The sequence below is a fragment of the Neovison vison genome, chromosome 6 (assembly GCF_020171115.1).
Source record: "Neovison vison isolate M4711 chromosome 6, ASM_NN_V1, whole genome shotgun sequence".
NCBI lineage: Eukaryota > Metazoa > Chordata > Mammalia > Carnivora > Mustelidae > Neogale > Neogale vison.
The window spans coordinates 84,701,326-84,726,106 of NC_058096.1; positions in this window are offsets into that span (position 1 = coordinate 84,701,326).

Here is a 24,781-nt window from a genome sequence, read left to right on the forward strand (position 1 = left end):
GAATAAAAATTCAAAGAGCTGGAATTTCTCAGTGGCTCAATAATAAAATTAATAGGAGTTGAAGAATGCATTTTGAAACTTTCAATGAAATTTTTACATTCCTTTTCATAGGATTTTTATATAGAACTATATCATGCAAATACAAATATAATTAACTTACTTCACATGTAAAACTTGTTACAGTAACTGGCTTGTAGAGTTTAAATAAAAAGGACAAGCCTAGTTGACAATGTAACAGTGTCAGATATGTAGTTTTAGGAAGCCAATAAATAACTCCTTTTCCCCATCTTGATTTAGGAACTTATTTTGAAAGGCAAGAGATTTAGGAAGAATTATATCAAAATCTCATCTTTATTTACTGTCAAAGCTGGATTTGAGGGTATAACTCTGACTTATGACAACACTGAGCTTACTACTATTGACTTTTGTAGGCAAAGCTACCAATCGTGGGGAGCACTGAAAACTGCCAACCTCACCCACAGAGTTCGTGCAGGGAGGTGGATCCCATAGAAAGATGGAGAGAGAATGATACTGGACTCCCAGTCCCTTTACCTAATCCTCCAATCAGGGTTATTTATACCACCTTCATGGAGAGGATTGATGTGTGGGAATATTTAGGGCCTGAGGACACGAGAAAGGAGCCCCCAACATTGGGTGCTTCATGTAGCATGACCTTTTATTATGATAAATATCAAATTTTTTTACCTGTTTTGATTTTTATAAGATTGTATATACTATACTATATTAATTATTGCAGCATTTTTCAAATAAAAATTCCTTTGGGAACTTTAAAAAGCATATAGAGATTTCAGAACCACAACAGATCTATTACATCAGAATATCTGAGAAGAGGCCTGAGATTCTGTATTTTTAAAATGTAATCCTTATCATCATTAAAGTATAAAAGTTACTATATTATAGGAATTACAAAAAAGTAATAACTTTTATTTAGTAAACTTATATGAACAGAACACGCAGGTGATCAATATATTTCTCCCAATTTTTTTTAATTTTTTCAATTTATTTATTTTCAGAAAAACAGTATTCATTATTTTTTCACCACACCCAGTGCTCCATGCAATCCGTGCCCTCTAAATACCCACCACCTGGTACCAATTTTTATTTCAAAGTTTTAGCATGGCAAAGATATACATTGGGGAAGTGCTGAAGCAAAATTTTCCTGATTTGATACCAAAACAGTCACTATTGTTTAATGGAATTTTCCCAGTGGCACTGTGTTTGCAAATTCCATTTTCTCTTCTTCAAACTTATGGTTCTTTCTCAAAAATGTGACAGTCTATTCTATGCTCCTCAAGAAAGATTTCTGTTGTTTGATTCAGTTTGGTTTTTATTAAAGGGGGTACATTCAGTAAACTCTGATTAGTTTTAAGTTATTCTTCACTTTGGTTGTGAAGATTATTTAGTTGGCATAAAAGGGGATTAGATTATTTAACTATTAGCTGACAGGAATGTCAACCATGACTGAAAATCCTCAAGTGTGATGTGTGACTACATATTTCAGAAAGAGAAAAGAAATGCATTACACAGAATAGAAATGGGCATTTCTCATTATTACACATTCTTTAAAGTAATATCTATGTTTACTATCACCAATTACAAGTACAAAGTAGGTATAGTTAAAACTTTAATTGTTACTTTTTTCAGAGCGGAAAAATATCTAAAAGTAATAAGTTAAAATTTCTTACCAACATTTGAAAACATACTCAGATCCTTTCATTAAGATTTTTCTATGTCTTTGAAACTTTTAAAAAAAATTTCATTGCATAGGGGCACCTGGGTGACTCAGTTTGTTAGACATCTGCCTTCGGCTCAGGTCATGATCCTGGGGTCCTCAGATTGAGCCCCGCATCAGGCTTCCTGCTCAGTGGAGAACCTGCTTCTTCCTCCCCCTCCCCTGCCTCGTGTTCTCTCTCACTCACCCTGCTCTCTCTCTCAAATAAATAAATAAATAAAATCTTAAAAAAGAAATTTCATTGCATAAAATGTTGTTAGAAGTTGAAGACAGTTGCCTTATTTTTTATTTTGCAATTTTTCATGGATTGATTTTAAAAAGAATAAGTTTCTTTTAACTTGCTAAAAATTCTGAAATTTTTTTAGGAGTGGATTATATGTCTCTACAATTCCTCTAGTTCTCATAACAATTTCTTCACTATATTCACTCTGAGTTAATTACAATTATTCATTTCCAAAGCAGTGCCAGAAGCCGATTTTAAGTTAAACAGACAAGCTGCTTCACATATGAGGAATAAATTGATTTTCTCTTCATGGCAGTATTTTGATAGGGTTAAGTATATTGATAGAAGACCATGCTATTTAATGCAAGTAGATTTCCAAGAAAATCACTATGCCAAACACTTCACTAGAAGAACTTCATCTACATACCGCAGCAACTGTGACCTGCTTTAGAGATGACATCATTGGGTGTCATGTGGCTCTTTATACGTTTCAGCTTCAGAAAGAGATAATCTGTGAAAGCCGCAAGAGCCTGATTTCTGCTGTGATAATCTTCAGCAGACAGAGGCTAATGCTACAGTAAGGCAAACCTGTTTACATAGTGTGTGCAGTGCCTTGTTGAATTCTGAGCTTTATTTCATTTTACTGTTTTTTTTTTTTTCAATAGAAAGTAGATGCAATGATAAGATGAAGTGAATTGGATGCTTTGGGCTAGTGGGAGCTCGTTTTCTGCATTAAGATCAAGAACTTTTATGGAATCATCAGTTCTCTGGATAGTCTTGTATTCTGTATGTATGTGTATGTGTCTGTGTGTGTGTATTTTCAATCTGAAGAACACTGAAGAAAATCAGCAAACTTCATTTCCCACAGAACTCTCTCCCTTTTTTATCAATACTTGAAGATTTCTGCTCCAAAATCTTCTTTGAGTCGCCTGAGCATCGTGGTCGATAACTGAAGGGCAAAGCTTCTCCTTTGTAGTATGTGTTACAGAAATTCTTCAGAGAACTTTACTTGCTAATGCAGGCAACTCTTTACAGATTCAATAACTTTCCTCTCAAATGGGCAAGGGTAGCTCTTCAGCACCATGGAGAGATCTGGGCAGTGTGGGACCAAGGCCTGGGGCTGTGACCAGAGCAAGCAATCTGAAACTGTAAGTTTTCTAAATGTCTGTTATGTTTTTTACATGTATCATATTTTTGCATACATAGAAAGGAAACTTTGATGTCTAACTGAGCTATGCTAAATTTAGCTGTAAAAAGTGATGGCTTTCATTGCATTTCAAATTCAGTATTAATCACTTAAAGATACTATTTTAGGAAGTGTTAATATATTAATTTGAAAAATTACTTTCTCATTCCAGCAGCTGATATGTGAATGTTTGGTGCTTTGAAGTTTTAGAATCTAAGTTTTTGTTTTAATTTGCCATAAATTAATTGCATGGCAGTTGAACAAAACAAGTGCTTTGGAAATAGCATTTTTATGTACACAATTTAAAAATTCCAACTATGTGATTTGTTGTCATTTGTAAAAACTATTTTTGAAAAGTAGTTTCTGATTTGTGTTTAATTTTTGACAGTTTTTAATTTTTTAATTCCAAGTTATACTTCCGGTTACCAAAAAGAGCACATGTTTAAGTATTCTAATGTTGGGACACATTGGGGATATTGGATAACTTATCAAAATCTTAAATTTAGTGGTATAAAATATATACAGTAAAAACCTATACTAAGTGGAAAGGACAAATCCTTTTATAAAATGACTAGATAATAGGCCACTAAAGGCATACCTTTAGGCATCATTGAAAATATTTTATTAGTTTCAAAATAGTTCAATTTAACTGTTCAAGCCAGAAATTAAAGAAATGGTTTATTAAAAAATGTCTTTAAATACCCTCCTTAAGATTGTCAAAGGTGTAGTTCTATGATATGATACCACTTAACCAGTGAAGAAAAGAAACTTCAAATTACTGCTGAGAATGACCCCAATTGATATTTTGATTAACTATTCAAATTTGTTTCAGAGAACATAGTGTTATAAAAAAGTACTATAACAAATAATTATCTCTTCTTAGGTCAGTTAAGTGAGGTTTGGAACTTTTTTTTTTTTTTTTTACAATGAGCTGTTTATTTTAAAGTCTAATAAAGCTATCTTTTATATTATTGTAATATGGAGTTTATTTTCCTCAATAGTTCTTCTCATATGTAAAAACCAGTAGTAAATGTAATTTACTTAGCTAAACCCCTAATTCAAATGCAACTAATTTTTTTTGTTAAAAATAATTTCTAAGTGAATTTGGTGTTGCTCCTTAACTCTTTAGTAATTTGGCATTTGATTTTTAGATAAATGACATTTACATTTTAACAGTGTATGAAGTGCAAGATTTTGGAGGATGAGACTTAATTTTATATTGAGGTCTTTTCATACATTTCTAACTGCTTGGCTTAATAAATCCACTGGTGATTTCTTTAATTGGTGTCAATATATAAAAGAAATCGTTTTTGAAAGGAGTGAAAGGTAGAGTTATGACTCTAGTTCTTTTAATTTCATTTTCCCAAATTTTATAATCCTGCTTTGATTGTTACAGATGTGGAGTAGTGCCTTTCATATGCTATGGAAATAACTGTTGTGTCCACTTCTGTGACTTTAAAACTTTCTTTATGATAAACTGCATTAATTTTCTGCTGGTAGTGGACTTTGGACAAATCATTCTGGTTGACTATACTGTAATATCCTAATTTTGAGTATTTGAGGCTCATGTCACAAAATGCATCTGTTTTATGTTCTGAAATGTGGAGAAATCTACCCGATTCAGAAATTTATTCTCTGGCAATCTTTGTCTCTGTACCTCTCTCACAAGGGTGTGATTCACTTATGAGATTGTGGGAAGTGTAACATTTTATATTTCCTTTTACACACATTTTAGTGATGTATTTATAATAACAGCTCTCTAGCACATACATTTTGTAGTTGAGATATGGTTGCCTGTGTATTTATTTAACAAAAAATAATTCCTATATGACAAACTACAAACGTGTTTGGCTTCTGCTTTGATAGTCTTTCAATAATTTTTGAAATAGCATAAGTCATCTGAACAATAGAAATATATGTGGGGCTATCAAGACTATGAACCATTCACATTTCTTCCTTCTCCTTCCTTCCTTTCTTCCTCCTTCTCTTCCTCCTCCTCCTCTCTTCTTTTTCTTCTGTTTATAACATTCTGGTGGTAGCAGATGTGTGTGAACAATCTTAAATTTGGTGAGTGACATTGTGCTTTTCTTGCCAATGTGAAAATATGCTCATGGATCTCTTTTTCATGGTCCACCCATCCTTGCAAAGGCTTGGTAACCTTTGACTACAAAGGATTTAAGGGCATATTTACTTAGTTGAAAACCACCCAAGTTGGGATGCTTTGCAGGGTGGCTGAATATAGAGGGAGCTGATTGACAGGTGAGAGTCTTACAGCTATTTTCAACCCATTTGGGGCACGAAAAAGGTTAAGTTGCTTTTGGAAATTGTTTTTACATCCCAAATACTCACAGACTCATTTCTGTTGCAACAGTCTCCATCACAGCTTCCTATTGAAAGCAGCTCTTGTAACTAGTGTCCCAAAAGGACCAGTCTCATTGGGGAAGAGCCTAAAAGTGGAACATGTTGTAGGAAAATCCCAAAGGGTAGTTTCTTAGATGGAAACAGGGAGTCTTGAGATTATTTTAGTGAAGTAGGACCCTGTTTGGTTCCAAATGGATTCTGGCTTTCAGTAAGGTTCTAGCATTATGGATAGGGTGACATCAGGTCTCCAAGGGCAGTTCTTCAGCTTTCTAGAATATCACCCAGCATTGAGGCTTCTGCACAGAGATTTCCACCAAGTCATTTTTGTTTTTAGTTGTCACATTTTACCACTAAATGTTCCTTCCTCTCCCAGTTTTACTCACAAGACACATTCTTTTTAGTATGTGTTGGGCCTAAGTATATATGACCTAACTGATGTGAAATTTATATTATATATTACTAGAAAATATGGAGAAACTGGAACCATTTCAGAGAACTGAGAAGGGCTTAGAGACTCTCTAAGGAAAATGTCCAAGTAACTGAAAGAACAAAAATATCCTCTAAAGAGAGTAAGTCTGAATACCATGCATTTCTCATTTTAACTAGTCTTTTTTTTTCCAATTTATTTATTTTCAGAAAAACAGTATTCATTATTTTTTCACCACACCTAGTGCTCCATGCAAGCCGTGCCCTCTATAATACCCACCACCTGGTACCCCAACCTCCCACCCCTCCGCCACTTCAAACCCCTCAGATTGTTTTTCAGAGTCCATAGTCTCTCATGGTTCACCACCCCTTCCAAATTACCCAAAAGCACATACCCTCCCCAATGTCCATAATCCTACCCCCCTTCTCCCAACCCCCCTCTCCCCAGCAACCCACAGTTTGTTTCGTGAGATTAAGAGTCACTTATGGTTTGTCTCCCTCCCTATCCCATCTTTTAAATCTCAGTACCTCTAAATGAATCTGGCTCCCTCCCATAAGTAAACTCAAACTGGAGCATATAAAACACAAACACATAACCAGGTAGCCAGTTAATGGGATGAACTGAGGTCATTTACATCTTGCCTAATTTGTTTTGTGCTCCTAATTTTCATCTTACTTGGATCTTTGACACCATCTCATTGGCACTTCTGCACTTGACACACTACATTGCACTATGCCTGACATCATTAATAAGACCCATCTTGATAGAAAACCCATTTTGAATTTGACATTCTGCAGTGATATCATAGCATATTTCTCCAGGATGCTCTTTTGGTTCTTGATCTCTGACCCCTGTGCAGCACAATGGCAGGAAAGAAACATTTCTCCACCTAGGGTTTCATGGTGGGTGCATTGGAACTGATCATCCTATCCTGGGCAGGTCAGAGTTTTGGCATAGTAAGCCAGTCTGTTGACAATCCATGATATATTATCTATATGTTTTAGTAACTCTTCAAAGACAGACTCAGCCTAACAATTTGAGGGTAGTTAGAAAAGAATTTCAAACTTCAGTGCCTTAGAGGAAGTCATACAAATTTATCCATTTTAAGTTTTATTATAATTACTAGAAATATTAATAAAGGCATTGTATCTGGACTTCAATATTACATTGAAGTATTTTTTTGATATCTTTGAGAAGATAAAAAACTGTGGATGAAACAATAATACAGATTGGTTCATTTTGCTGGTTAAGTAGACTAATCAAAATAGTGTTAACTAATTAATCTGAGTTAGCCTGGAGATAAGTCTCTAGAGGTATGTAATGGGTTTTCTGTTATTTTTAATCAATGACCTTAAATATATTTTTTTCCTACCTCTCATTTCATAGTTGAGGAAATTTCATTCACAGGAGAGGAGAAACAACTTGTCAAGGTCAGACAGTAGGTCAGCTGAAGTGGAAACTAGAAAGCAGGTTTTTTGATTACCAGGCAAGGGAATTTCTACTGGGGAATGTGGTCTCCAAGAAACCCCAATGCTAAGTAATCAGTGGAAGTCTTATGAAGAAATTTTAAAATTTAAAATAAGTACAACTTTTTAAGCTTTGGAGCTGTGCTTCAGTGGTATAGGCTTTTTTATAAAGAAGTGAGCTTCTCATCATCAGAAATATGCATGCACAGACTGGATAGACTCTATAATGTATGCGTGTATGTGTCTGTCTATTTGTCTAGCAGTTGGACTAACTGATCTCCAAGATCTCTTGCAACTTGAACATGGAGAGTCAACATTAGTGCAATGTTGTCTCCCTAAAAATGAGAATGAGAATAATTTCTTCATTCAATAAATATTTTGGGGGTACATGCTCAAGGCATTGCATGATCTCAGAACTAATATGATTACCCAAATTTGACTGAGCCCCTTGGAACTACTCACCTGAGAAGAAGTAAGACAGAGAGAAATTGAGAAATTAATTAAGATAGAGGATGGGGAAAAAAATCACCCAGGAGGGAGGGTAAACTGCATCACTTTTTGAATCTATTTAGGAAGGGAAAACAAGGTTAACGGGGAAAAAGTAGAATCAGAATTAGAATTTATCTTGTCATTATCTCTGGTGTGGAGATACTTCAATGCATTAAAAAACAAAGATTTTAAGTTTATTGATCTCTAATAAATTCTACAATTCTGTTCAGGATTGTCAAATCTCTAATGAGTTTTTTTTTGCTTGCATCCTTTCAACCTGTATAGCCATATCTACTGTTAGAGTTTCTATCTCAACTGTCATCTGTTCTTTTACTAATTGAGGGAACTTTCATCAATTCAAAGACTCAGTATTTACTGCTCATTTCATAGTTAAATAAAAATAACAGCCTTTCTTTTGGCCCTGCTCTGAATTTGAATGCCTTTCTTGACCAATTAAGTTTTTACCATATGTGGTATATTTAGGCTATTTTAAAACAAATAAATCTCCAAAAGTACAATAGTTCAAACACAGCTGAAGTTTCTTTCTTGGTTAGGTATCAATACTGGACTGGTGAGTAAGTCAGCGGGGCAGTCCTTCCTCATAGAGTCATTTAGCAGATGCGAGATGTTGGGGGCTCTGCCATCTTTAACAAGTGGCTTCCAAGGCCGCCCTAAAATCATCTACATTCCAGCAAACCAGAAAGGGAAAAGGAAATGGAACAGCACATGTGGAAGGTTTTAGTGGGCCAGGTTTGATTGAGACACACATCACTCAACTCACTTTCTTTTTACTGAACTCAGTCAGATGACATACTTAACTGCAAGGGAGACTGGAAAACATAGTCCTATAAGATACATAAAAATAAAACAAGAGAATGGATTTTAGTCTGTGGTACTTTCTACCATACCTGTACTTCCTCCACCTGGAAGGGGTTCTTCCTCCAAACCTATAGTTCCTGCCACTACAAGCTTGACATATGCTTCTGGATTTGCTTGATGTTCACTTCTCTACATCCTTGGCCACTGCCTACTTCAGTCTTCCAGGTTACAAATGACAGAACCTGACCCTAGTTAATTACAGCTAAAAATTAATTTATTAGAATAATAAAATTTTATTTATTAGAAAAATTTATTTTATTATCAGCTATCTCACTGGATTGACAGGAAAGCTAGAGAATCATGCTCAGTAGAGAAGGGGGCACCAAGGGAATGTGGTTGACCAGAACTTCAAAGGCACACCTACAGGAAGACATTGTTCAAGTGCTATTAGCTTCATGGGATGTGGATACAGTGGTCATAGGAGCTCTAAAACATCCCTTGCTTCTCTGGGACATTTCCTCCAGTTTCAGAGCCCTAATAGGGCCATCCCCTTGACTGGTTTAGATCATGTATTGAAAGCCAGATTGCTAGGATTCAGGGAAGGAAAGTTACTTTTGTAGTTGGTGTGGCAGGTTGGGGTTCCATAACAGTGGATTCTATAATTATGAGCTGGGGGCTCAGATGTACTAAAAATAAAGGACAGAAATCTACCATGCCTGCTGTTTTAAGATGCCCCTAGAGCTACATTAGATCTACTAATGGCCTTCACCAATTCTTTTTTTTTTTTTTTTTTCCCAATCCTTCACCAATTCTTACTGCTACTAATTGGCTTCACGCCTAGACTGTGCCTTATTGTTATTCCTCCTGGGATGTGTTTTGATCACTTTCACAAGTTTATTACCTCAACCCACCTAGTATTCTTCTTGAGACTTGCTCTAGCCCTTTTTGATGTTAGTTGAACTTTTCAGGTTCTTTCCTACAATACTTTGGCATTGTTTTGAAAACAAAATTCAGACCTGGGACGTATGTGATAAGTCTTCATGACCAGGGCCCAGATATTTGACCTGCCTCCTGTGGGATTTTCTCTGTAAAATGAAGAGTAGGCTCAATTCCCATTAGTCTCAAAGGGACACCAAGAGGCTTAACAAGATGGTGCTTTGAGATATTTGGAACACAGGGTGGCATTATCACATTAGTATTTTCACAAGCTGTTCACCTGAAGGGAGAAAATAAAGAGTGGAAACTTAATGCTAGAGAGGTTTTTGGCACTTTGTCAATTCGACATTAGCTTTGGGGGTTTTGGAATCTTGCCTGAATTTTTCAGTACCGAGCAGCTAAAAGCTGTGTTTTTCTGGGCTTGTGATATTTCTGTCCCCAGGGATGGCATTAAGCATTTGTGAGGGGTGAACTGTGCCAGACCCATTTTCCAGTGTCCCACCAACAGACACAAAAAAAGCAACGCACACTCTGTAAATTGCTGCTCATACCCACATTTCACACTTGGAACAGCACCTCTGACTTGTGCCAGTAGAAAAGGGATGGGATATATGCATGTGTTGAGGAAGCTCCCTGTCTGACACATAGACTGTTTGTGGCTGGCTAGCTTCCATTTGAATGGTCAGATGGGCGTACGGAAGGCCACAGAACCTTTTATAGACCTTCGAAAATCATGCCCATCATAGTCTTCTTTGAAAGAGATCTATTCGTGGTGCAAGTGTCACTTTTGCCAATTAAACCAAGTAGACTAATTAGAAGATAGGGAGGAGAAGTATGTAGTTTTGAAACTTCTATTAATGATTTTGGAAGGAAGAGGAAGGCAGGAAAACTTGTTGGAATCCAAGGTAGCATTTATTTATGTCACTGAAATTGAAGCCATGTGATAATAATTATACAGAAAGGTTCTAATTGGTTTCCCTTTTTTGGACCAGAATCATTTTCAAATACAAGGGCTTCTACATATGTACCTAAAAGACATGTTTATATATATTGTAAAGATAATAATATGCCATTTATATATTCAAGTAAAAGAGGTTAATAGAAATTGTTCAGTGACAAAAGCTGAAATGTCCAGCTTCAAACCTGCTTACTCTCATGTAAATATGTTTTACATCTTTATAAAGACCAACAAACCCAAGCTTTGTAGGTAGAAGGGTGCTACTTTGACTTTAAAACAAAGTACAGGGCTGCTTGGGTGCCTCAGTCAGTTAAGTATTTGCCTTTGGCTCATTATCTCAAGGTCCAAGAATAGAGCAATGCCTTGGGTTCCCACTCAACAGGGACTCTCTTTCTCCTCTCCCTCTGTCCCTCCCCTTCCTTATGCTCTCTCTTTCAAATAAATTTAAAAAAATCTTAAAAAATGAATAAAAAGTAAAACAGTGACAACTAGTTAATCTAAAACTTAGGAAATGAGGCTTCTACTTAAGTGAAATCTACCAATAATGGCAGGTTACCTTTTTTGTTTTTCATATTTTCAATTACAATGTTTTTAATTACATTATAAAATTATCTGGCTTATTTTATAGCAATGCTTATTTGTTTCTAATTATAATGTGTATCTATGCTCATTTTAGAAAATTAGACAGTTTAAAAAATATATCTCACCCTTTATCCAATAGATGGAAACTACCATTATTAATATTTTGATGAATTCCTTGGAGTTATACATGTATAGTAGAAATTTTATATTATGTAGACCTTAAGAAATATTCCTCAAAGTCTGGTGAATGTTTGTATAATATTAAATCATATAGACCTATGAGCTATAATTCATTGAACCATGCCACTGTTGATATCAACAGCATCAGTATTAGGGGTGTTTATGTATTTTTACATTTGTTTCCTTATAAGAGATTACTATAAGCAGAATAGAAATTGTTTTAAGATTTTCTAGGGCGCCTGGGTGGCTCAGTGGTTAAGCCGCTGCCTTCGGCTCAGGTCATGATCTCAGGGTCCTGGGATCAAGGCCCACATCGGGCTCTCTGCTCAGCAGGGAGCCTGCTTCCTCCTCTCTCTCTGCCTGCCTCTCTGCCTGCTTGTGATCTCGCTCTGTCAAATAAATAAATAAAATCTTTAAAAAAAAAAAAAAGATTTTCTAAGGATCAGGGAACCTGGGTGGCTCAGTAGATTAAGCCGCTGCCTTCAGCTCAGGTCATGATCTCAGGGTCCTTAGATCGAGCCCCTCATCAGGCTCTCTGCTCAGCAGGGAGCCTGCTTCCCTCTCACTCTCTCTGCCTGCCTCTCTGCCTACTTGTGATCTCTCTCTGTCAAATAAATAAATAAAATCCTTAAAAAAAAGATTTTCTAAGGATCTCAATATATCACATCATACTTCTGGAAGTGTTCTGCCAATATCATGAGTCTGTATACTGAAAATAGCATGTGTTTTACTACTGGGTATTTACCCTAAAGATGCAAATGTAGTGATGTGAAGGGGCATGTGCGCCTGAGTATTTATAGCAGCAACGTCCACAATAGCCAAACTATGGAAAGAACCTAGATGTCCATCAGCAGATGAATGGATAAAGAAGATGTGGTATATATATACAATGGAATACTATGCAGCCATCAAAACCCCCGAAATCTTGCCATTTGCAATAACATGGATGGAACTAGAGGGTATTGTGCTAAGCAAAATAAGTCAATCAGAGAAAAACAATTATCATATGATCTCACTGATATGAGGAATTTGAGAAACAAGACCGAGGAGCATAGGGGAAAGGAGGGAAAAATGAAGCAGGAGGAAACCAGAGAGGGAGACAAACCATAAGAGACTCTTAATGTCAAGAAACAAACTGAGGGTTGTTGGAGGGGAAGGGAGTGGGAAGGATAGGGTGGCTGGATGATAGACATTGGGGAGGGTATGTGCTATAGTGCTGTGAATTTTCTAAAACTGATGAATCACAGACATGTACCCCTGAAACATAAAATACACTATAAGTTAATTTTTAAAAATAGAAAAGTGTCTCTTAAGTATATAACTTTTCTTCATTAACAGTGCCAATACATTGGCCTAAACCACCATCATATGTCACCAAATCACCACCATAACCATAATCTCCGATGTTGAGTTCCCCTCCAGTTCTCACCAGTGTTCAAAAAGCACCCACTACAAAATCTTTTTTAATATATATTCCTTAATATATAATTAATATTGTCCTCATACATGTCAATGATAGGGGGAAAACATTAAATAAAATGACGGTTAAATGTGATAAGGGTAGAAACTTCAGGGATTATCAATGCTTGCTTTTCATACTGGGTTGCACAGTTATGTTCCATTGTCCCAACCCTCAGTTTCCAATAATAAACAATATCTTTCCTGAGACAGGACCTGGGGATGGGGAGGGGGGCAGGTACTATTCTCGGTACCCCAAAAAGTCTCCCTGTGTTACTTCAATTTTCCTCTAAAGAAAATAATCATCTGAAAGAAGGTTCTATTTCCCTCTTGCCTCTCGCCCTCCCACAGAGTAATAGAGATAGAAAAATTATTACTTTCCATTCAATAATAATATTGAGTCAAATTGTCTGAATGATTTCCTGAGAATAATAGGCTTTCAAGAAAGCTCAGCAGTTAATTTGATATCCAGGACAACAGAGAAAAGGAGGTATGGAGGGAAAAGTCTTCCAAGAACTACGGGGCACAAAGATTAGAATTATATATAAGGTCAGAAGCTACAAGGCAGTGATCTTGGATTCATCCTAACTACAAAGACAGTACTCTGCAGATGCCATGTCTTTGGAGCATTGTGATAATCTGTCTGGAATGGATCCCGTGGTGTTGAACAATGTGGACAAGTTATTTATCCACTCTTGGACTCAGTTTCCACATTTATACAACAAGGAGGTTGGATTAGTTGCTCATTAAGATATTTGGGAAGTACACTGTGATGGTTTCATGTACTAGGCAAGTAGTATGCTTCCTAAACCCACAAACATTTGTTTTAACAGCATTTGATAAACGTGGATTAGTTTTATCTTACTACTAGCAGAATGTCTATGTAGTTCTATCTCTGCATCAACAAACAGTAAAGGACAAGTACTGGTACTATCAATTCAGTTTGGGATTTTCAGTGAGCTCTTATAAATTGGAACTGCTAATGAGATGCTGTTAAAATATCCTCCTTTGTATCATGAAACAACTTTGAAAATTGTAACAGGAGAACCTATAAGTACTTATTTATAGTCTACCTTTTGACTGAGATTTGAGATGACATTTTTTTCTTTCAACAAAACTCTTAAGTGGCATACCATAATTCATAATTTTATCTGGTTATTGTCTGCATATGTTGCAGAAAGTTGAAAATTTACTCAAATCCTGCCAAAAAGTATTTAGAGTTATTTTTTCTGCTACTGAAATGTCCATCATCAAAACACTGTGAAGTCTTCATATAGAATCAAGGTTGGGCTTTTTTAAGGAGTGTCTAATAAGGAAGTTTACAGCTGTCCTCAGATTATTCTTTTCATTCAATTTCATATTTATTTCAAAATAACTAAGAGTTGCCCCATTAAAAATATCATCTTCAGTACTGTCTACACTTTAGAGAGAAAACAAACTTTAATTGCCAAGATTTCTCCCCATTTCTACTTCAGTAGCTTAGCTTTACTTTACAACTCTAGTTGCTTATGCTGGGAGCATTTATTAAGGGCCCTTTAAATTAAGTGGAGATGGAACAATGAAAGGAATGGGCACTCCACCATTGCTTGCAAAGTGGATCAGTCCTAATCCTGTGGACTAGGTCTGCACCTGAAACTATTTGAACACATGATACTCAAAGCCAAGGGATTACAGAAATCTCCATGGAGAACAACATGGAAGTGATGGTAAAAGACCTACAACACTGAAAGGCAAGCACCAGAAGCAATGAAGGAGACTAAAAGCATAGGAAATAAAATATAAAAATCAGGCTTCAATGTTTTAAAATAAACCTGTAGGCTTATTCCACATCTTCTCTAGAATGAAGCTAAATGGGCATTTTGTTAAAGCTAATTTTGGAGACTTTTTAGTATTTGCCCTCAGTTTGTCTAGCCCCCATTTTCATTTCAGCAAATGCCAGCACCAGCATCTGAGATGCTTTAGCCAGAAACTCCAGTATCTCTGCTTTTCTACATTAATTCCAATCACCAAGACTTACTATTTCTTTTCTTTATTTTTTTTAAAGATTTTATTTATTTATTTGACAGAGAGAGAGAGAGATCACAAGTAGGCAGAGAGGCAGGCAGAGAGAGGAGGAAGCAGGCTCACTGCTGACCAGAGAGCCTGATGAGGGGCTCAATCCCAGGACCCCGAGATCATGAAGGCAGAGGCTCAACCCACTGAGCCAACCAGGCGCCCCTACTATTTCTTTTAATTAAAAAAAATCTACTTGGCCAGTACTCAAGGAAAAACCTGGACTACTGCAATGCCCTCTAATTTGGTCTTCTCCCATTGTTACAGGTTGAATTTTGTCCCCTCAAAAGATGTTGAAGTTCTAACCCCCAGTACCTGTGAATGTGAAGTTATTTGGAGTATTTATTTGGAAGTTATTTGGATCCAGTTCAGATGAGTTTATTAGGACAGGCCTAATCCAACATGACTGATGTCCTTATAAAAAGGATTTGAACTCAGAGGCAAACACAACAGGGAGAACTCCAGGTAAAGATGAAGGGAGAGATCAGGGTGCACTTACAAGCCAAAGGAATGCTATGGGTTGCCAGCAAAGCACCAGAAACTGGGAGAGAGACATGGAATAGATCCTCCATCACAACCTCAGAAAGAACTCATCCTCCTGACACTTTGACCTCAGATTTTCAGCCTCCAGAATAGGGAGACAATAAATTTCTATTGTTTAAGCCACTCACCCTGCAGTACTTTTGTTGTGGACATCTTAGGAAACTAAATCACCTATCTTCTCATTATCTCAAATTCTGCTTAAGTTTTTTTTTTTTTAACTGCTGCCAGATCATCTTTATTTTCCTCTGCTTAAGTTTTTAAAAAGATATATAAGTAATATATTCTTCTTATAAAAATCTCACATTTATTGAAAGCTTTTTTTATGTACCAGACACTAAGTGCTTTATATGTTATTACATCATTTAGCCTTGTATCAGCCCTATTATCATCTTCATGTTACAGATGAAGACACTGAGGTACAGAGTAACTTGCCTGAGGTCACATGACTATTATAGGAGCTAGGATTCAAAACCACATGCTGTGGCTCTAGAGGTTGAGTGCTCAAACACCATGGCATAGCCCCTATGATTACCATGTGGTGCCTTCCCCAAACTCCTGAAAGGAACTGCTTTAAAAAAGCTGTTAGCTTTTGTCTGGAATGTGCTCCATTGCTATATGTGTATATACACGTACATGTATATATATAGTCTCTATAAAAAGTATGTAGCCTTAAATCCTAAAAGGATCACACATATCTTGTAACTTGCCTTTTTTCACTTAATTAATCTTAAACACCTATTTTAGTAAGTGTATATATCTTTCTGTTTAATAGTCCACTGTATTGTTTTATATCATGAGTATTTATATTTGTGTGCTAAGATGGGGGCAGAGGCTTTTGATCTGCTTGTAATGCCTTCCAAGTAGTGGGGCGGGGGGAGGGGCAGGAAAACACATCTGTGAGATGGTCGCTTTTGGAAGAGAGGGTAGGGAGACTGTGGGGGATGACCCTAGACCCAGCTTGGGTGGTGCTGATTTCTTCAACATCAGTTTCTACTGAGTATTGACTTTGAGAAAAAGAATGTGGGCCTGGAAATCTCAATAATTGGGATTTATATTCAACTAGGCCTCATTGGTTAAGTCTCTTATCTTATCTGAGCTGTATTTATTGTATTTAGAAAAGCAGAGGTCACAGTTTCTGTCCTTCATTGTCATAACATTTCTGTGAGTAAAAAATTAAATGAAATCAAATGGCTTGTAGACATAATTATTTTTATGATTATCATTACCTTCATACTGTTTCCAGGTACTAGATATCAGAAATATTGTTTTATAGAGTCTTTGGAAAAGAAACTACTATTTGGAATAAGTTTTATTGCTTTTATGGGATTGTTTTAAGAACTAAATAAAGTGATGCACATAAAAAGACTTTAGGACAGTATATGGAACATGGCAGGCATTGTGAGGTCTAAAGTTTCTCTCTTCTCTCTCCCTTTTTTCCCCGTACTTTCAGTGCATGAATGTCCTTATCACTTAACTTTTTGTTGAAAGTTCTGGATTTACTTTTCCATGATACAAATTCTAAAATATTTACAAATCAGAAAATTTTCAAGCCTTCTAACAGAGACAGCATTAAATCATCAATTATAAAATGCACAGTTTAGTGAATTCTTCATTGGTTTTACAAACAAGATTATTTGGCTGCTTACGTGTGTGTGCACATGTGTGCAAGTGTGTGTACTTTGTGTGTACTTTGCTCTCTGAACTGTCCAGTTATTTCCAAAGGAAGGCATACCCCTTATGTTTTGGTCCTTCAGATCTCCTTTATCTCTGATAGTCTGAGCTTCAATGGGACTGTTTTACTTTTTACATGAGAGAGATCTTGTACAGGTGCTGCTTTGAGTAATAGAATTCACAACAGACCCAGCCTCTGTTATCTCAAATTGAGAAAAGGATACAGATAGTTCTTTGAATACAACAAAAAATGAAGGCAAAAGAGTAAAGTTTGAAGAGACACCCATCAAACTACAGTGACAGCCTCCCATAGGCATTTACTACACCAAAGAGGGAGGTTCTTTAGATTGATTACTAGAGCTTAAGAGAATGTGTATTTTTCACTTGCCTGGCTCTGCAGCTGATATCCTTGACATCGTTGTTAGCATTGCTGTTGCCATTGCATTATTTTCATATAGCATGGTATGATCTGTGTAGTGTCACCCCTTTCTGGCCATCTAAGTGGGGCCCACCATAGGGTGAGAGATCCTCACTGTAATCCCTGATTGTCTGCAGGCCACTCCTGATATAGCACAATGTTTCTGATGCACACAAATTACCAGAGTATAGTTTCTTCTCTGATGGGGCCTTGGTTACCCTTTTAGGGGAGTAAGCTCTCATATGTTCAACCTCAAAGAAGGTTTAAACATACGTTCAGGAGTTCAGTTGATAGTTACAAACCCATGAGGGAGGATAGGAGAGGTATAATTGATCTAGCTATCCCATCTTCTTGTACCTTACAGTGAAGGAAGATCTTGGGAAGGTGAGGGTTAGAAACAGGAACTTCACAAGATGACTATGGGACTATTTTCTCCTTCTCTAAGCCAACTTGCTGCCTCATTTTTCTACAACCATTTCACTTAATATCCTTCTCTCCTAAGAAATCTGCATTTTTAACCCACTATAGTAGATTGTAAGGTGAAGACTCTGAGGAGACACATACTTTGAGAAATGCCAGCCTACATAATGAAGCCCAGTTCCTTAGTGTGACGTTGGTGGATTTCCTGGCCTTTCCTGGCCTCCCTGGTCTTCTTCAGCTTCTTCTTCTGCTCTTCTCCTGTACCCCTTTACCCAACCCTCAGCTCAACTCCATGCAATTGTCCTTTGGCCAAAACTGAGCTCTTAACGTTTTCCAAATGCATGGATTACACGCAAATTCAGAGCTTTAGCACTGGCTGTAATGGCATGTTCTCACCTTCAGGTCTCACAGAGTTGTGCATAGTCTGAGAGAGCCAGTGATGAGAAATCTGGTCAGATGATGCTGGCATATTCCCCCTCCTGTCCCCTTGCTCCCTCTCTGCCCTCTTCCTCCTCAAGTTATAAAGCTTCATCTCTGCCTCTGCTCAGTCACTTTTGTACTTTGCTTATACTTCTCTTATTGTCCTTATATCTACTTAAAATCCAGTTCACCTCCTCCTTAAAATTTGCCCTGCTGTCCTGAGATAAGCTCTTTCTTAAATGTCCATTGCATGTCTTCCGAAACTGTCTATGTCACCTGTCACATTCAATCTTTAAATTAATAGCACACACATTTATAGCTCTTGCTATGTGTCAAGCCCTATTCTAAGCATTTATGTAAATTAACACACTTAAGCCTCACATCTACCTTCAGAAGTAGGTGCTACTGTTACCCCCTTATTTCACTGATAAGGAAATGCAACACAGAGAGGATAAGTGACTTATGAAGTCTCCCACTACTAAATGGCTAGGCCATAGTTCAAACCTAGTCAGTTTGGCTTGAGATACCATGTTCTGAACGATTATGTGTAATCTGCCCTATCTATATACCTTATATTTTATAGTTATTTATATAAATATCTTATGATTTTTTCTTTCTTCCATCTCTGCATACCTGTGTCTCCTAGTACATGGTAGGCACTCTCCAGATGCTTGAACAATAGAATTTTTTCAGGAGGTCCTTGAATTCTAAATTTTGGGAACCCCTAGGAAAAAACCCCTCCAATACATCTGATAATGGAATTTCCAATGGTGGTAGAGGTCAAAGCATAAATCCCTTTTGGCAGTTAGCATTTTCCTATGATTTTTGTTCTCCTACCTACCTTTCCAAGTCGTTTTCATTTTCATTTGTTTTGTTTTATCTTATGATAGGTTCACACTTATATTTTAAATGATGGGAAGAAAAAGATCACTTGCAAATGCCAACTGGGAAAGTGTTTATTTTAAACAATGCTGTTCCGGTGCACCAGCTGCCGTTGCTATGTTTGCATATTGGTTGCTAGGGGAAGTGAGGAGACTTAAGCTTGTGATGTCAAGGTGACAAGTTGCTTCAACCGAACATTCTATTGGCTAGAATTTTTCTGAGATCAGGAATCTTCAACTCTAGGCAATTAGAAAGGTACCTGCAGAAATAACTTAAACCACAGAAACAATTAATTATAATCTAGTCATTTTTTAAAAAATATTCTTTATTTATTTATTTGACAGAGAGAGAGATCACAAATAGGCAGAGAGGCAGGCAGAGAGAGAGAGAGAGAGGAGGAAGCAGGCTCCCTGCTGAGCAGAGAGCCTGATGCGGGACTCGATCCCAGGACCCTGAGACCATGACCCGAGCCGAAAGCAGAGGCTTAACCCACTGAGCCACCCAGGCGCCCTAATCTAGTCATTTTTAAGAGTGAACAGAAATCTGGCAATTTATACAGATTTAGAATTTGAACAAGAGTTTTAAAAGTTTATTTCTCCCTAAAGGATGGTACAAATCATTACAGAAGACTAATAATATTGTAAAATAAAAAAGGGAAGTGCTGCCTATAATATCAGAACACATTATCTGTCCAAAAAAGGATTTGTTTAAATATATCAGTTGTCATATAAACATAGGAAAAGAGACCTCACCATTTTAGAAATTGTCCCACTGTGAATACAGATTTTTAGATTTATGTTTAACAGAAAATATTTATGTGTGCTGATCATTATTTTGCTTGTATTTTACATATAAATACATTCAACAAGAAATCCTTAAGCACCTACAACAAGTAAAACATCATCTTAGGCATCAAGGCAGAGTGGCCACCATCCCAATTTACCTGGAATGTTTCCCAGTTTTAGCACCAAAAATTTCATGTCTTGGGAATCCCCCAAGACCTGGGCAAACATAGAAAATTTGATGACTATGGACTCTGAAAAGCAATCTGAGGGTTTTGAAGGGGTTAGGGTTAGGGTTGGGGTACCAGGTGGTGGGTATTATAAAGGGCACGAATTGCATGGAGCACTGGCTGTGGTGCAAAAATAATGAATACTGTTATGCTGAAAATAAAAAATGAATTACAAAAAAGAAATAAATTCAAGTTCTGGAAGCAAAAAAAAAAAAAGAAAGAAAGAAAGAAAGAAAGAAAGAAAGAAAGAAAATTTGATGACTGTACAAGGGGGAAACAAAATAAGACTAAAATAGCCTCCAAAAAATGTTCATTTGGCTAGTAAAAAAGCTGAACAGCCAAATAGTCAAGGAACACAAATAATAAAAACTTACATTTATTGAGGGCATGTAAGGTAAATTCTATCATTATCTCCATTTTAAAGATCAATAACTGAGACATGGCTAGGGTAAATAATCTAGTTAGTGGAGGAGCCAAAATTTAAATCCAGGTGTTTGGCTTTAGAACATATACTATCATTAAGTCCTGTATGGAAAAGTTCTACAAGGGGAGGGACTGATAGAGGCAGGAGCACTGGGGAAAGCATCACCAAAAGCATGGATGACTATGCCTTGACTCTAAATAAAAAGTGAGCAGGTCGACCATTCTCTTACATCGTACACAAAGATAAACTCAAAATGGATAAAAGACCTCAACGTGAGACAGGAATCTATCAGAATCCTAGAGGAGAACATAGGCAGTAATCTCTTCAATATCAGCCACAGCAACTTCTTTCAAGATATGTCTCCAAAGGCAAAGGAAACAAAAGCAAAAATAAACTTTTGGGACTTCATGAAAATCAAAAGCTTCTGCACAGCAAAGGAAACAGTCAAGAAAACAAAGAGGCAACCCATGGAATGGGAGAAGATATTTGCAAATGACAGTACAGACAAAAGGTTGATATCCAGGATCTATAAAGAACTCCTCAAACTCAACACACACAAAACAGATAATCATATCAAAAAATGGCCAGATGATATGAACAGACACTTCTCCAGTGAAGACATACAACTGGCTATCAGACACATGAAAAAATGTTCATCATCACTGGCCATCAGGGAGATTCAAATTAAAACCACATTGAGATATCACCTTACACCAGTTTGAATGGCCAACATTAGCAAGACAGGAAACAACATGTGTTGGAGGGGATGTGGAGAAAGCGGAATCCTCTTCCACTGTTGGTGGGAATGCAAGTTGGTGCAGCCTCTTTGGAGAAGAGTGTGGAGATTCTTCAAGAAATTGAAAATAGAACTTCCCTATGACCCTGCAATTGCACTCCTGGGTATTTATCCCAAAGATACAGATGTAGTGAAAAGAAGGGCCATCTGTACCCCAATGTTTATAGCAGCAATGGCCACGGTTGCCAAACTGTGGAAAGAACCAAGATGCCCTTCAACGGATGAATGGATAAGGAAGATGTGGTCCATATACACTATGGAGTATTATGCCTCCATCAGAAAGGATGAATACCCAACTTTTGTGGCAACATGGATGGGACTGGAAGAGATTATGCTGAGTGAAATAAGTCAAGCAGAGAGAGTCAATTATCATATGGTTTCACGTAATTGTGGAGCATAACAAATAGCATGGAGGACATGGGGAGATAGAGAGGAGGAGGGAGTTGGGGAAAATTGGAAGGGGAGGTGAATCATGAGAGACTGTGGACTCTGAAAAACAATCTGAGGGTTTTGAAGGAGCAGGGGGGGTGGGAGGTCGGGGTAGCAGGTGATGGATATTATAGAGGGCACGGGTTGCATGGAGCACTGGGTGTGGTGCAAAAATAATGAATACTGTTATGCTGAAAATAAAAAATAAATTAAAAAAAAAAAAGGATTCACAAGCCACTGTCTGGAGTGAAGAACAGGCCAAGCATTCTCTCTCCAGAGACATGAAGGAATTAGCCTGGGAAAGAGGATGGGGTCCTTTGTCTGATATTGCAGATAATTATATGTAAAGGCAAAGAGAGTGGAAGACAGAAAGAAAGTGACTTTCCATGGAGAGATTTAGTCTCTGGTCAAAGGCAAGGTCACCTATTAGGTGAGGAGGTGGGATTGAAGCTGGAAACAGGGAGTAAAGATTTGTAAGCTCCTTTCTTGGGCTATTTAAGGAAGTCTGGAGATGTCCAAGAGAATTTCTGAGGAGTGAGAAGGAGTTGAAATAGAATATTAATATTTTTTAAAGATTTTATTTATTTATTTGAAAGAGAGAGAGTGAACATGAGCAAGAAAGGAAGGAAAGAAATAGAGGGAGAAGCACACTCCCCACTGAGCAGGGAGCCAGACAGGGGGCTCCACCCCAAGACCCTGAGATTGTGACCTGAGCTGAAGGCAGATGCTTAACTGACTGAGTCACTCAGATACCCCAATAATTTTTAAATTTTATGTATTCATATAGAAATTCCGGGAAACAAAAAAAAAGAAATTAAAACCAAGTATAATTTTAGGTCTTTGTCTTACGTTTGTTTCTTAAACACTCAGAATTGTGGTGTTCCTATATATCTGAATCCTGCACTTGATTTTACTTAATTTATTATCATAACTATTTCCCATGTTGTTCTATAGTTCTTTATAACCATCATTTTAGCAACCAGACAATAGTCTATCAGAGGTATATTCCACAGTTCCCTTAACCACTATGCTTTGTTGATATTCAAGTTTCCAGTGTTTTCCTTTCATAAATGAAGCTAGAATGACATCTTATATGGGTTTTTTTATGTTGTCTTTCTTTAGCTGCCATGAGGCTATGAAGAAACAAGATTTATTTTTCACCGAAGCATACACATAGTAACATAACCAAGTGCATGTTGTTTTCTTTAAAAAGAAAAAAAAATTGAGAACTATTTACTTATTTCATTGGCATTTTTAATTCCTTTAAACTTTTAGATTTGTTTTCTTCTTCGTAAAGAGCCCGAGTTACCCCTCACCACCAAAATTAATCTTGTATCTTATCTATAGGTTCATATCTTATTTATAGCTTTATATATTTTTTTAAAGATTTTATTTATTTATTTGACAGAGAGAGATCACAAGTAGACGGAGAGGCAGGCGGAGAGAGATAGAGGGAAGCAGGCTCCCTGCTGAGCAGAGAGCCCGATGCGGGACTCGATCCCAGGACCCTGAGATCATGACCTGAGCCGAAAGCAGAGGCCTAACCCACTGAGCCACCCAGGTGCCCCTATAGCTTTATATTTTAAGATATGACATATTATAAACTTTCTAAGACATAATAATATAAGCCAAACTTTAAAAGAGGACTTGGCTCTGAATAACACTGGGCTGGACCCAAACCCTTGTTACTAGCCAGAAGAGTTAAGCTCAGATATCCCTGCCTCTGCCTCACAGTTTCTGCAAACAGCCCATTTCCTATCCCAGTCCCACCATATCTCTTCCCTATTCCTATCCCTCCATGACTGTTACTCTTTGAGTTCTATTGAGGTCTCTGGTTCCTGGACACATCCCCTTTCTTCAAGGGGTTGAGCCAGCTTCATCCTCTCTTACAGCATCCTCCTCTCCTGCCTCATCTTTCTACCACCCCCGCCCTGCTGATTCTGATTCTTGGATCAGTCTATTTGGGTGTCTCCTCCACTCCCACATCTGGTGCAAAGCCCCACTGGGGTTGGGTAGAAGATGGTCTCTTTACAAATGTGGTCTTGCACTAAGCTGTGTTCTTGGGGCCTCTTTCAGGGCCATTCCAGGTTCCTCTCCCTCAACTTCTAGCTCTTGAACAACTTTCCTTTAACAGTGCAGAGAAGACTGAGGCTTTCAGATGTGAACTTCTTGACCTTCCCATCCTACACCTACAAATTCATTTTTATTTAAATCCTCTTTTCTTTCTGAGAGAAAGTATCATTCTTCTTCCTGTCCAAAGATAATCCTTCCGTCTTCCACTGATACTATCCATTCCAGAGTCCTCTGAGATCATGTCTCATCAATAATAAGTTCTCTTTCATCTTTTCTGGCTCCTTCTTTCAATATGGACATATGTGTGTATATATATATGTATAATTTATATATGAAGTTATATATATATAATTTAAGTATAAATTATATATAATTCATAACCAAGGTATAGTCCAACATTGGTTTTTTATATAATGTTCACTGATGCATTAGTTCAATATAATACCCAGTGCCTATCATATCACATGCTCTCTTTAATGCCCATCAGCCAGTTACCCCATCCCCCTACCCTTCTCCCTTTTGGCAACCCTCAGTTTGTTTTTTAAGCATGAAAGAAAGACAGATTTGTATTAGGTGCCTACTGTATGTTGGTCACTGGAGAACACATTATCTCAACTAATTCTCATAACAATTTTATGAGTTAAGTGTTATTATCTGGCTTTTTTTTTGGTATTTTCTATTCTATTCTTTTAATTATTTATTTTTTAATTTATTTATTTTCAGCATAACAGTATCACTATTTTTTCACCACACCCAGTGCTCCATGCAATATCTATAATATTATAGAGGGCACGGACTTTTTT